This window comes from Cryptomeria japonica, chromosome 10 (assembly GCF_030272615.1).
Source record: "Cryptomeria japonica chromosome 10, Sugi_1.0, whole genome shotgun sequence".
In the NCBI taxonomy this organism is placed as follows: domain Eukaryota; kingdom Viridiplantae; phylum Streptophyta; class Pinopsida; order Cupressales; family Cupressaceae; genus Cryptomeria; species Cryptomeria japonica.
In genome coordinates this window covers 154,946,386-154,960,826 of record NC_081414.1, presented here as the reverse complement: position 1 = coordinate 154,960,826, position 14,441 = coordinate 154,946,386, and positions in this window count along the sequence as shown.

The window sequence follows — 14,441 nt, the reverse complement described above, 5'->3', positions numbered from 1 at the left end:
CTCTACAGTTTGTATTGAGCATTGATAGACTGGTCTTTTGACACAATGACAAAATGGGCCAACAAATGGAATCAGAGTGTTGGGTCACGGGTTCAAATCCCCTCAAGTAACGTTGAGGGGGAGATTGTTGGCAAAATGGTCAGTGCTCCACTTGGGATTCATGACATGAGACTAACTGCCTCCCATGCAATCCATATCTCTATAATTTGTATCAGGCATTGATAGATTGGTCTTTTGAGGCAATGACAAACTGGGCCCACAATATCATCAATAAAATAGTACATCCAAGTTTCAAATGGTGCATCCTAAGGGTTGTCCATTACTCTATTTAGTAGTAAAATGATATCACCATAGTCCTCTTTGAAGTTAGTGTGAAGCAATTTATTTGGCATTTTCTTGAGGGTGGGCCTTGGCTTCTCCAACCACAACTTATTGACATTTGTTGCACAAAGCTCAAGTTGGTCTTCATAAAGTCTTTTGGTTTCTTCTTGTAGGGGAGGATATTTGTCTCCTCCAAGATGATAAATCTCAGAAGACAAACCAATTTTTCGCTACCTCCTCGAATCAACACTAAGATGAGCCAAGGGATAACAAAACTAAACTAATGGCTATACGAAAGAAAATAACATATTTATAATACAGAAATAGTGAAACACAGAAATATTGTTTTATAGAACAGAATAGAATCAAAAGTGGAATATACCTCTAGGTTCGGAAGCTCTCAGGTTTTGGACTTCAACATGGACTGCAGATGTCAGTGTGATGCATTGTTGTCTCTATGGCCCATGAAAAGAAAATCATAGAAAACACTACTCTACACGCTTTCTGATGTGTGAGATCTGATCACCACCTACATACATGAAGACAGGAAAAATGTTGGGGGTTGTATAGGGGCCTTCCTCAATCAGACCCCCGCTTAGGTGTTTCCACGGCCAGAGATAGCCAGAAAGATAGATTATAAAAATAAATAAATTTGTAACTTGGTAAATTGGAAAGATGCAAATAGAAACTTTACTCCACTTAATGGAAGCAAACCCCTATTGTATTTAGTGCAAATTTGGTAAATTGGTAATATAAATGCACCTAGATAATAGATACAATCAAAATAAAAGAAAGATATATTGTTTCAATGACAAGAAGATAAAGAGAAGAGAAGGCGTGTAGCCAAACCCCTCTTGTTCAAAATACGAGCGTGACGAAGTCCATGGTATGTGCTTGTTGGTAAAAGTTGTCGCAGGATAGTTGTAGCTTGATGTTGGTATAAGTGCATCCAAGAGAGTGTAGAGAGAAATACGAGAGAAAGAGCGTGATATGAGAGCCAAGAGCCAAGAAACCAAGAGGGAACCCCTTCAAATGAGCTATAGAGGGTTTTTAAATTCAGAAGAGGTGCGGAGAGTCATTACAACCAAACACGAGCCAAAGGACACGTGTCGGCCAGCATCTGAATCTCTACCAAATTTGAGATTTTGCAGGTTTATCGGGATGTTGTGTAGTACAATGACGTCTACGTGTCGCGCTTTTGTCCAAACAATGATAAGCCCAAAGGGGGTTTTGAGGAATATAGAGGCACTTTGTCTTTTGAGCTCATGATGCCCAAAATAATGGAATTTTGATCATGAGTTTGTCATTAACGCATCAAGCGCCATGCTTAAGTGTCATAAATGCACTAGGTACGATTTAGGACACTACATTTTTCCCCCACTTTAGTGGACTGATCGGCTCAAGGGATCAGTCGCACTAAAGTGGTTCAAAAGAATACATTCATTAAGCTCATGTAGTGCAATAAATGTAGTAAGTGCAATAAATACTTAGCCCAAAAAAGGATATTGTAGAGGTCGCAGAGGTCAACTCAATGATCACAGACGATGCCCCCGAATATCCGCAACGAACCACAATAATCAGCGCGATGAATTCCATACTACAAAACTTGAAAATTTATCAACATGAAAAAATAGAGGAAGCTACTTCGGCGAGAAGAATGCTTAAGGAGTGTTAGTATAGATAGAAGAGAAAATCAGATTAAGGCAAGTATATGCCCCCTCATGTTTTTCCCCCAATGAGGCAAGGAAAACAAAAAGGAAAACAAGTCAAAATGAGAAAGAAAAATTTTGGGCCAAAATTAAGCTATATACTCGAAAGTGGGCCCAGAGCAGGGTCATTTTCACTATTCACCACAAGCATTGGAGATAGGGTTTGAATAGAGGCTTAGCGAAAATGCCATGCAAACGAGAGCCAAAATTAAGCTATATACTTGAAAGTGGGCCCAGAGCAGGGTCATTTTCACTATTCACCACAAGCATTGGAGATAGGGTTTGAATAGAGGCTTAGCGAAAATGCCATGCAAACGAGAGCATAGAGCCAGCAGGATCAAGCAGTTGTGAATTGCAATAGACTAGGGAGATGAGCCCAACCAAGTACGGTTTGAAACACACCTTAATTTGTCATTTTATGCATGTTTGTGATGTTTTAATTCAGACAACAGTGTAGGTGTCCAAGGGAAGCATTGTAGTCTGGACAACGCGTTGTCATCTTTGATGCATGTGGTCATCCAGACATTGCGCTAGCATCTCTTCTGGATGCTTTTGTTAATAAGACGTGGGTGTGTAGCCATTGTAAAATACAATGGAGACTGACTAAATTGTTATGTTGTGTGCAGATGTTGCCCGAGATGCGGGAGCACCCCTTAGGGCATCTACTGTAGACACTGCGCAGTCGGGAACAGGTCCATGACTGATAGATGAATTCTTCGGAGAGTGGGTCTATGGTGGACATTCTTTCTACTGGAGTTTCAGTTTCATGCCTCGATTCTACAGATGTTAATGGAGAGATGGGATGCAGACACTATGTCATTCCACTTGCCAACAAGGGAGATGACAATGACCTTGATCGACGTGTACCGTATCCTCTAACTTCCCATCCGGGGGGAATGGGTATCACCAACCATATTATCTATCACAGAGTTAGGCAACCAGTAGGAGTGGGCCCTGGGGTGGAGGATCGATGCCACAAGACATGTGTATCTGCACGCGCTAGGCCAGGGGCGAGTGCTAGTTCCCTTGGTGCAGCATATCATGATAGTGACCATCGCACAGTGGGTGCTGACAGATGCTCGAGGTTTAGAGCTGATTGCGAGGTTCATGCCTCTGATACATGAGATGGAGGAGAGAAAGACAGTGTACGCATGGGGTCACAGCATGCTATCCCACTTCTACTATGAGTTGTCCCGGTACGTCCACCATGAGTACAAGAGCCTTATAGCGTGCACCCTTCAATAGGTTTGAGCCTTTGATCATATCACCTGTATGCAGCCAGTCGGTTTCCCAGTACCCATGTCGTTAGACATGCCATGGGCACAAGCATATCTATTATGACATGGCGGATGGCATACGAGAGACCTTATGTATTGGAGGATAACTCTAGACCAACTCGAGATCAGGGACGTCATCTAGCAGCCATTCTGATACATGGGGGTCTGGGTTACAAACTGCATAGAGCTCCCTCGGACGCAGCAGGATTTCTTTCTTCTCGACTGTCAGGATCATGTTGTGATGCCCTACTGCTAGCAACAATGCATGCATTAGTTTGGACAGGTGCAGACTATCCCACATGTCACACCGACATACACGTGATTGACCAGGAGTGCATTATAGCCACAAGACCTAGCCCACTCTACCCTAGGAGATGTATGAGATAGCTTTGAGCGTAGCAATGATTATGACATCGCCCCATAGCTGGACATAGACGATTTCAGAGTCACACCATATTTTGTAGCTTGGTGGGGTAGGTCAGGTCTAGCATCGATCTTCTCATTGGGCGTAGTAGGAGGAGATGTCGGAGCTATGGGAGGCGATAGTGACGACCAGGCCTCTTCGAGCGATAAGGGTGATAGACTAGGGCGGAGACAGCGAGTGGGCAGATCAAGCCCAAATACACATATTCCTGCCACTAGGGGGCTCCCACCATCACCTATTACACCACCATCTATGCCACCAATGCACCCAGCAACACTAGCAGCAGCTGCTAAGGGATCCACTAGTAGGGTACCTCTATGAGATCCAAACTAGCAGAGGGGCAATCTTGGTATGTGCTTTGATTTTAGTTGATGTAATTTAGTCTTTTTCTTACATATTTTTGTGCACTTGTATAGATATAAAGATTTTTTATGCTATGGATACTGATGTAGAAATTTTTTGTGTTTGCAGAGGACATCGTTGAGTGGTTGAGCTTCATCCACCAGGCACTCATGGAGATTGTACCTAATGTATGGACCCAGGGTCCTATCCTAGACATCTATCAGCCCCTCCAGACGATGGTGAGTCACGTCCAGCTATTCAAGCCTATAGCATGGCTCCGGACAGCATACGAGGAGAGCCGAGTGGATCTGGTGCAGGGAGCAGCGTAGCTAGCCACTGTGATGGGGCATCGAGACTAGACCTTTCTGGAGGTTCACATTGTCCTCAGAGAGAAACCAAGCAGTGAAATGGTTTGAGAGTGTCGAGAGGGCACGTGACGTTCTACAGAGCCAGGTCGATGACCTCTGCTGATAGGTAGATGCCACCCAGTAGGGTGCCATGGGTCACTTGGACCATCCTCGAGTGCGTCAGCTGATGGCAGACCTAGAGGCATCGCATCAGTGAGAGATGGTTGTTCAGGAGGAGTTGACGATGCAATGAGAGACCATAGCAGAGCTACGAGGGGATTTGAGGGGCATGTGATCACAAAGAACCACTACTGCAGGATCACAGTCCACCTCAATGAGACAACCCTCTCACTAAGGTCAAGATCCCCCAACACCAGCAACCTCAGGGACCACCCGAGGGGTCATGAGACAGTTTTGATTCACTCCATGTACAACATTTTCTGATATATATATATATATATATATTTTTATTTTTATTTTTTTATTTATTTTTTGATACACATATGACATCGTCACGTGTTTTTGTAGTGATGTGATACATGTACATTGATATTGACATTATACATCACACCTATATATATGAAATTCACCATTTTTTGATCTTTTCTTGTGTTATCATGGATGGATGCTTTTGTTGTTTTCCATGGTCATTATGTATGCTCATGTGATGGATGATTTAGATTAGATCTACATCATGATTTAATTTATACATTTTTGTATATATGCATGATTAAATTGCATGATGGTGTTTGAAGCAAATCTCATACCTTTGTAGACTGGAGCAGTTTGAAGCAAATCCCATAGTGAGATCTCAGCAGGAGTAACCTTAAGTTACTCGATAAGATTGTAGTCACTAGGTCGCTTATCTACCAATAAAGGAGCCTTAGGAAAACTAGGTTGATAAGGAGGTAAAGAAACTTATAGTTATTCTAGAACTTGTTTACTCTTTTGAGTGTTGTACATGTGAGCAATCATATCATGAGGTGATTGCTTGGATTGCATGAATCTAGTGTACAAATCAAAGGTTTCTTTTTTTAAAGGTTTCTCATTGATGGTCTTAACTTTCTTGGGAGAAGATCTTGCTACAGTCACATGGACGTAGGGTCTCTTAAGCCTTTGTGGAGTTGTGGAGACAACAATAACATTCACAGACTCTTCATCTTTGACAGAGGATGTCATGGAGGATATCTTCCCCTTTACATCTATCTTGGGAAGAGATGTTTTTAGGAAGTCACCTAAAACCTCATCCAACATGTCAAATTCATCCTTAGAGAATGCTCTATCAAAAGCATCAAACTCTATGAGGAATAGATCTAACATTAGACGTTTCACGTCAGGTTCACCAGAATGGAGGGGAGGAGATTTGTCTCCTCCAAGATGATAAATATCAGAGGACAAACCAATCCACTACTACCTCCTCAAACTGGCACTAAGATGAGCCAGGGGATAACAAAACTAAACTAATGGCTATACGAAAGTAAATAATAGATTTATAATGCAAAAATAGTGAAACACAAGAAACATGTTTTATAGAACAGAACATAATCAAAAGCAAAATATACCTCTGGGTTAGGAAGCTCTCAAGTTCTGGAATTCAGTGCAAGGCACGGATGCCAGCGCAGCGCGCTGTCATCTGTATGGCCCGTAAATAGAGAATTATAGAAAACAGTAGTCTACGCATTTTCCAACACATGGGACCTATTCACCACCTACACACACACAAAGATGGGAAAAATGTTGGGGGTTGTATAGGGGCCTACCTAAGTCAAACCCCAGCCTAGGTGTTTCCACCGCCACTAACATCCAGATAGATAGATTGGAAAAATAAATAAATTGGTAACTTGGTAAATTGGAAAGATGCAAATAGAAACTGTACTCCCCTTAATGGAAGCAAACCCCTATTGCATGTAGTGCAAAATTATTAAATTGGTAATATGAATGCACCTAGATAATAGATACAATCAAAATAAAAGAAAGATATATTGCATGCAATGACAAGATGATAAAGAGAAGATGAGGCATGTAGCCAAATCCCTCTTGTTCGAAATACAAACGTGACAAAGCTCGTGGTACATGCTCATTGCTAAAAGTTGTAGTAGAATAGTTGCAAGTTGATATTGGTAGAAGTGTGTCCAAGAGAGTGTAGAGAGAAATATTAGAGTAAGAGCGTGATATGAGAGCCAAAAGCCAACAACCCAGGAGGGAACCCCTCCAAATGAGCTAAGAATGGTTTTTAAACTCGGAAGAGGCGCGGAGAGCCTTTATGACCAAACATGAGTCAAAGGACACGTGTCATCCAGTGTCTGAGTCTCTACCAAATTCAAGATTCTGCAGGTTTATCAGGATGTTAGCACAGTATGATGACGTCTACACATCACGCTTTTGTCCAACGAATGATAAGCCCAATGGGGGTTTTGAGGCATATAGTGGCACTTTATCTTTTGAGCTCATGATGCCTAAAATAGTGGAATTTTGATCATGATTTTGTCATTAATGCATCGGGCACCGAGCGTAAGTGTCATAAATGCACTAGGCGCGATTTAGGACACTACATTTTGCCCCCCACTTTAGTGGACTGATCGGCTCAAGGGATCAGTCGCACTAAAGTAGTTCAAAAGAATACATGCATTAAGCTCATGCAGTGCAATAAATGTAGTAAGTGCAATAAATAATTAGCCCAAAAAAGGATACTATAGAGGCCGCAAAGGTTGAGTCAGCAATCATGGACGATGCCCTCGAATCTCCATGAGGAACCATAGAAATCAACATGACGAATTCCGTACTACAAAACATGAAAATGTGTCAGCACGAAAATCGATGGAAGATACTTCGGCAAGAAGAATGCTTAAGGAGCATTAGTATGGATAGAAGAGAAAATCAGATAAAGATGATTATATGCCCCCTCATGTTTTGCCCCTAGTGAGGCAAGGAAAACAAGAAGGAAAACAAGCCAAAATGAGCAAGAAAAATGTTGGGCCAAAATTAGGCTATATACTCGAAAGTGGGCCCAGAGAAGGGTCATTTTCACTATTCACCGCAGGCATTGGAGCTAGGGTTTGAATAGAGGCCAAGCGAAAATGCCACACAGACGAGAGCACAGAGCCAGTAGGATCAAGTAGTTGCGGACCGCAATAGAGCAGGGCGATGAGATCGAGAAGGTACGGTTTGAAACACACCTTAATTTGTCATTTTATGCATGTTTGTGATGTTTTACTTTGGACAGCAGCGCAGGCATCCAGGGGACGCGTTGCTGCCTAGACAACGTGTTGTCGTCTCCAATGCACGTGGTCATCTAGACGTTGTGTTGGCGTCTCTTCTAGATGCTTCTTTCCATAAGATTTGGGCGTGCAATCATTGTAAAATAGAATGGAGACTGATTGAATTGTTATGGTGCATGCAGACATTGCCCAAGATGCGAGAGCATACCTTGGGGCATCTACTACAAACACTGTGCAGTCGGGCAGAGGAGTTGTCAACGGTTGATAGACTTCTCTAGAGAGTAGGTCTATGATGGACATTCTCTCTACCCGAGTTTCAATTTCATGCCCCGATTCTACGGTCACTGATGGAGAGATGGGATGCAGACATTATGTCATTCCACCTGCCAATAAGGGAGATGACAGTGATCTTGATCAACGTGTACCACATCCTCTAACTTCCCATCCAGGGGGAGTGGGTATCATCGGCCGTATTATCTATCGCAAAGCTAGGCAGACAACAGGAGTGGGCCCTGGGGTGAAGGATTGATGCCACAAGACATGTGTATCTACGAGCGCTAGGCCAAGGGAAATTTTTAGTTCCCGTGATGTAGTGTATCATGATAGCGATCATCGCATGGCGGGTGTTGACAATTGGCCAAGGTTCAGAGCTAACTGCGGTGATCATGCCTCTAATACGTGAGATGGAGGAGAGACAGACAATGTACGCATGGGGTCATAGCATGCTAGCCCACCTCTACTATTAGTTTTCTTGGTACGTTCACCAATAGTACTAGAGCCTTATAGCGTGCACCCTTCAATAGGTCTGGTCCTTTGAGCATATCACCTATACATGGCCAGTGGGTTTCCCAATACCCATGTCATTAGACATGCCACGAGGACAAGCATATCCATTATGACATGGCGAATGGCATATAGGAGACCTTATGTATTAAAGGATCACTCTAGACCAGCTTGGGATCAAGGATGTCATCTAGCAGGCATTTTGAGACATGGGGGTTTGGGTTACAGACCGTACACAAATCCCTCGGATGCAGCGGGATCGCTTTCTTCTTGGCTATCAAGATCATGTCGTGATGCCCTACTACTGGTAGCAATGCATGCGGTATTTTGGATAGGTGCAAACTATTCCACTTGTCACACCGACATACACTGGATCGACCAAGAGTGCATTACAGCCACAAGACCTACCCCGCCCTACCCTAGAAGATGTATGGGACAACTCCAAGGATAGTGATGATGATGACATCACCCCACAACTGGACATAGACAATGTCAAAGTCACATCAGATTTGACAGCTTGATGGGGTAGGGTAGGTTCGGCACCGATCTTCTCACTGGGCGTAGCAGGAGGAGATGTCGGAGCTATGGGAGGGGATAGTGATGACCAAGCCTCCTCAAGCAATGAGGTTGAGAGACCAGGGTGGAGACAACTAGTGGGGAGCTCAAGCTCAAACAGACCTATTCTTGCGGCTAGGGGGCTCCCACCATCACCTGTTGTACCACCATATGTGCCACCAACATGACCAATAGCACCAACAGCAGTTGCAGAGGGATCCACCAGTAGGGTGCCTCCGCGAGATACAGACTGGCAAAGGGGCGATCTTGGTATTTGCTTTGATTTTAGTTGATGTACTTTAGTCTTTTCTTTACATATGTTTGTGCACTTGTATATATATAAATATTTCTAATGCTATGGATACTGATGTAGAAATATTTTGTCTTTGTAGAGGGCTTCGTTGAGTGGCTGAGCTTCATCCACTAAGAAATCACAGAGATTGTACCCGATGTACAAACCCAGGGTCCTGTCCTAGACGCCTATCAACCCCTCCAGACGGTGGGGAGGCATGTCCAATTGTTTGAGCCTATAGCACAACTATGGACAACATACAAGGAGGGCTGAGTGGAGCTAGTGCAGGGAGAAGCGCAACTAGCCTCCATGATGGGGCAGAGGGACTAGGCCTTGTTGGAGGTTCATGCTATCCTCAGAGAGAGACCAAGTAGCAACATGGGCTGAGAGTGTTGACAAGGCATGTAAAATTATGCAGAGCCAGATCGATGACCTCTGTCGACAAGTAGATGCCACCCAGTAGGGTGTCATGGGTTGCTTGGACCACCCCCGAGTGCGTCAGCTGATGGCAGACCTGGAGGCATCGCATCAGTGAGAGATGACTATTTGGGAGGAGTTTATGATGTAGTGAGAGACCATAGCAGAGCTTCAAGGGGATTTGAGGGGCATGCAATCACAGAGCACCACTACCATGGGATCGTAGTCCACCTTAGTGAGATAGCCCTCTCATTGAGGTCGAGATCCCCAAGCACCAGCAAACTCAAGGACCTGCCCACCCGAGGGGTCATGAGACAGTTATATATATATATATATATATATATATATATATATATATATATATATATATATATAGACAGATGGATGGATGGATGGATGGATGTATCTAATTATTTCAGAGACACATGACACCATCACATGTTTTTTGTAGTGATGTGATACATGTACATTGATATTAACATTATACATTACACCTATATATATGAGATTCATCATTTTTTGATCTTGCCTTGTGTTATCATCGATGGATGCTCTTGTTGTTTTACATGCTCATTATGTATGCTCATGTGATGGATGATTTAGATTAGATGTACATCATGATTTAATTTATACATTTTTGTATATATGCATTTAAATTCCATGATGGTGTTTGTGTAGATATCATACATGTTCACATGCACACATGCACGTGGATACATAGTCACTCCATAAAGCAGGAATGAATGTTGTGTTAGTGAAGTCATATGCATCATGATGCGATCACCATAGAGATCTAGGTATCACATGTGCAATGCACATTGTGCATCTTCTATGCATAGTACCTACGTAGGTGTGCCACATTGATTAATTCTTTGAGAGGAGTACCATCCATGGAGGATAAACCATAGGCACCTGAACCATAAATAGAGGTGACAATGTACAGACCTAACCAATTTGGACTGAACTTTCCTCTTTGATTGGGTGGTGCATTAACATTTCTTTGATTTTCATAAAGAACCAAGTCACCTATCTTAAAATCTTGAGGTAGTGCACCTTGATTATATTGTCGAGATAAATATTTTTTATAAGCTTGGAGATGTTGAAGGGCCTTCAAACAACGCTCATCCAACAATTCAAGTTGGTTGAGACAAAGAGTACGACAAGTCATCATCAATCACCTCTTTCAGGGAGACACACAATGATGAGATTTCCAACTCAAGAGGCATAATAGCATCAGCGCCATACATGAGGTTTTAGGGTGTTGTTCCCATAGCCATTCAAACACTCTTGTGATAGGCCCATAATGCGTAGACCAACTGAATATGCCACTCTTTACCATGCTTGGTAACAGTCTTATGTAATATTTGCTCAATAGTTTTGTTAGATGCTTCTATTTGACCATTAGATTGAAGGTAATAAGGTGTAGAGAAATGATGTTGAATGTGAAACTTTTTGAGGAACTTCTTAACCTCTTTGTTCTTAAATGGCATACCATTGTCAGAAACAAGGGTAGCATGTAAGCCAAAATGAGATATAATTGTAGACGTATAAAAATGACCATATTCCTAAATGAATATTTTATGTTCATTTCTCTATTTAATTAAATCCAATTTAATTAAATTACCCGCATTCCTCTATTTAATTAAGTAAATTACTCAATTAAATTCACTATACCCATTTAATGAATAAATCATTTTATTCAATTAAATCCCTTCTATCCACTTTTAATTAAATTCAAATTTAATTAAATAGTTATCCTAAATTGAATAAATCTAATTTATTTAATTTCCCCAAATTACAACCAAATTGAATTAAATTAACTTTATTTCAATTAAATCCTATTATCCCTCCATCCACTTGCATTCTCCTACATCTCCCACTTTCATTCTAAAACCTATTCCTAATTTCTTCTAGACCCTTCTAATCACTTCTAAATTAACCTAACCCATCTTCTAAACTTTGTCACATCCCTAAACAAAGGGAAGTCACTTCTCAAACCCTCAAAGTCTTCAAAAACCATTAAAGGCTCCAAGTCTCCAACAACTTTCTTTTACAAACCATTAATGGTTAACTCAACCCTCTAGCATGATTAGAGACTTTCTCTAAACTCAACCTCCATATAACCCAAGGGTCTCATCAAGCATTCATTGCTTTGACCATGGTTATCCCTTAATCATTTGCACAAGAATTTATCCTTGGATTAAAACTTAATTCAATGGGTAATCTTAGCTTAAGCTTGACCCTTACCCTCTAGATAACCATAAGGTCTTCTCAGGCATTTAATGTCTCCAACCCCTTTTCTCAACCAGTCTTATGTTGACATTTGTCACCATTTCATTGGTGCAAATTGTAAACATAGATTCCCAACTTTCAAACTCAACCCTTGATTAACTCTTTCAATCCTAACCATCCATTGCCCTATTTTTGCTATAAATAGAGCTCTCATCCCTCCATTAAAAAAATCCAAGTTTGTAGTATCATACTTATGTTCAAATACATTCAAGCTTTCATTTCATATATGCTCATCATTTAGCCTCTCTTTAAAATAGAAATTAATCTAATATGCATTTTAGAGTATTTCTATTATCATTAGCTTAAATCATTAACTAATATAGCATGCTAGGATAGTTTGTTTACTAATCTTGTCATCTTATAATTAGTTTATTGCATTTCTAGAATCATGCATAGCTTAGAAAGCATCTCATATTAAAATCAACAAAAAGCATTCCTCGTTCTTGCATTTGCCATCCCTAAACCATTTTGCTCAGTGATCTGAGAGCAAAAACGTTGGTTTGAGGGACCGTGTAAGATAGAGAACCATGGGACCCACCTTAGGAAGCTGAGTGATACTTCATTACTCTACAACTTGCACCAAGAAGTCCTATGAGTGTGTGAGCAAGGCTCCATAGAGCTCCATTTTTCACATATTGAGTTCTATCGACCCGCTTTTCCCGCATACATTTCTTGGCACCCACCATGGGGCATTACCCCATATATCTAATCGGTTTTGAAATATATCCACTTTTGCAGGCACGCGGGAAAAATGAATTAGCATGTTGAGTTAACTGTTTAGCGCATCCGGTTAACAGCCTAGCGCATTCGGTTCACTGTTCAGCACGTGGAGTCCATCATCTAGTGCATAAAGTCCATTTATCAGCCATAAGAATACTAATTTTTCCTGTAGGTTTCAGCACGAGAGAAAAATAGAGCAGCATCTCTGGTACACAGAGTAGCGCATCCCGAAGACCATATAGCGCATCACTTCTTTATTCTAGCGCATTACTGTGATTTTGTAGCGCGTACAGTTTGTTTTGTAGCGCATCACAAACCAAAATAAGAAAAACAATCGTTGTAACCAAAATTTAGAAATTAGACTTGTAGAAGTCCACCGAGGTATCTAACTGGTTATTTTGTAGGTTTCTAACAACTTCATTGCAGATAGGAGCTTCATCTTAAGATTAAGATAGTTAGATTTTTACTAACTTTCCTAGGTTAGTTTAAAAATTTTATTTTTCTTTTCTTAAAATTGAACTCACCTTGTTTTTGGGCTATAAAAAGAACCACTATCAAAAAATTTCTTGCTTTCATAGGAGAAAACCTTCATTTTAAGCTCTAAAAAGAACAACACAAAAATTTCTTTTTGCAAAAATAGAGCTATAAAAAGAACCTCACCATCCTTTGGTGCATAAAAGGATTCATTTTTAAAATTTTGCAAAGGAAAGAACCTCACTTACAAAACTTTTGTTCAAAATCAAAAGAAGGAAGTTATTCTCCTTTTCTGATTTTCTTTCGTTGACCACATCAAATAATTTGCTTTGTTGACCAGATTCTTTCACTAGATTAAATAATCATTGCTTTGAGGAACTAAAAGGAACAACATGCTTTTCTTGGAGCAACATCTCCTAGTAGAGGTTAGAAAATCACTGAATTGAATGTTTAAAAGGAATTTTTGATTGCCTTGAATCGAAAGAGGAAGGTATATGCTCTCCCCTTAACTGGGTGATCCAAAAAACCAAACCTCTCTTAAAAAGCTTTCTTTCCTTCAAAAGCATTTACATCCTTTAGCAGGCCTGCCTTTCCAAGGAGTTGAAATCAACTGTTAAAGCCATTTATGGCCAGTGTGAAGGGAACGACCTAAGTGGGGAACGACTTTGATGCCAAGTATTCCAACCCACTATAATCAAAAGTGAAAAGTGACGAAAGTCCATTTCAACGGTTGCGTGCAGCGATTAGCCTTCCCCCAGTATCCTTGAGATATGTAAAGCCTTTGTTCTAAAGGTTGGGAAGCCTCCTGAGGGAGTTTATCATTGACGGTCGAACAGGAAGCCTGATTACGAGCCATAGAAATAGAAACTTTGAACTGATTCAGTAACCAAACATTTATAACATCATAGTGCAAGGGTAGGGAAGAATCCACCCCCAAGATTACTCACCATATATCTCCCAAGATAACTACTCAACTGTGAAGCGATTCACTTTGAGTTAATTTCTGGCAAAAGGCAAAAAAACAGGCGCCCTCTAGAGGGTGACACGGTTGTTTGAGCTAACGGAGTATCAAGACTAGTGGGCTATGATGTTATTTATGACCTTTGAATAAAAAGTCTTTCTGAAGTGTATTATTCATATCCAAACCTATTAAAACATTGGGGATTTGAACACATCCTCGCAGAACATAAACTTTTTGTTAGATTAGGCAAAATGGTTGTACTTTTTGTGCTGTGCTTACATTTATTACTTTAGAAAATCATCCATCTAG